The 1306-nt window shown below is 37.1% G+C and overlaps 1 pseudogene; it reads right to left on the bottom strand.

Moving 5' to 3' along the window:
* Positions 1-279: 279 nt before the first annotated feature.
* On the bottom strand, positions 280-1155 carry LOC101661071 (annotated as a pseudogene).
* Positions 1156-1306: the final 151 nt, after the last annotated feature.

Here is a 1306-nt window from a genome sequence, read left to right as displayed (position 1 = left end):
ATTCTACTTGTTACTGTAGATGGGCATTAAGTAGAAATCAACACAATGGCACACAAAGAACATAAGTTATGTACAGGATAATGCACCCTTTTCCATGGTACAGTTTGTTAAGTTTTTAAATTTTATTGTTATTGACTGCCAAAAGTCCGATTGTATTTTTGCCCTTGTAATAAATAATAAAGCAAGCTAAGTACAACAGAACAGTCTCAGTTTGAGTAGTTTATTGCAATGTTCATTTAAAAAGCCTTATTCTTCCAAATCTCCAAAATGTCTAAATTATTAGATGTCTATATCATGAAAATGATTGATCTCAAAGGCTTCGTCTGCATACACCTGTGTTTCTCCAAATCCTTCCTGTGACCCATCAGGAGAGCCCAGAGCCTCATTTCTGTCGCTTGCAAAAGTTTCTCGTGGAAGTTTCTTCTTGAAAATTTAGACTTTTAATAGCTTGCGCAATCTTCGTCCCCACCACCTGTATTCTTCACTTCCTAGCAGGTCTTTCATTTCCGTATTCCTTTGGATCTTCAATGTGGACAATCTTCTTAGTACAAATTAGAAAATGTTCACATAAATTAGAAAATGGTCTTAATACAAATAGTATCCTCCCTGATACTAACAGTGTTTTTCAGGAGAGTCAGACAAACTCCACCTGCGGTTCTTCTCTCATTACCATCCATTATTAAAAGGCCACCATTTTGCTCAACTTCAGTAGTTTCCAACAGCAGCTCGATTGCTTTCTTGTTCTCTTTTATCATCACTACATGGGACATTAGGTCTTTCTTTGCTGCTCGTAACCTAAAAGAAATTTCATCAGACACTTGCTCTTGAGAATCTTCTGACATCTCATATTGCCCTTTGTACTTCTAGTCTGGGCCCTAGTCTCTCTTCAACAGATGCTTCCACGATAGATGACCTTGCCCATTTTCTTCTTGTTTGGATCATGTTTTTTGTCATCATGCATACATTCATCTAAGCCTTTGTCTAATTCTTTTGTATACACTTCAGATTTCCTCTTAAGATTCTTAGCAAGCAAATAATTGTAGGTCTCAGACTGTCAGCTTTTATCAATATGCCCTCCATTTCCAAGATACCAAGTTTAGTGGTCACTGCATCTTGATTCTGTTCCTGTAGGACAGCATCACATATATTGTTCATCTTTTTTGGAAGCAGACAGCCACCTTTTAATTCTATACACACTTAGCTAGGAAGTGCAAACACTCACCTTTTAGTTACCAGCTAAGCACTTTGAACACTACAGCAGGTTTCCTTATAACCACTCCATGTTCTAGATAAAAACGATTCCATT

Source organism: Echinops telfairi, unplaced genomic scaffold, assembly GCF_000313985.2.
Source record: "Echinops telfairi isolate 266 unplaced genomic scaffold, ASM31398v2 ScPeMD7_7;HRSCAF=31, whole genome shotgun sequence".
NCBI classification, from domain to species: domain Eukaryota; kingdom Metazoa; phylum Chordata; class Mammalia; order Afrosoricida; family Tenrecidae; genus Echinops; species Echinops telfairi.
The sequence above is the reverse complement of the archived record's forward strand: the minus strand, read 5'-3'. Positions and strand labels throughout refer to the sequence as shown.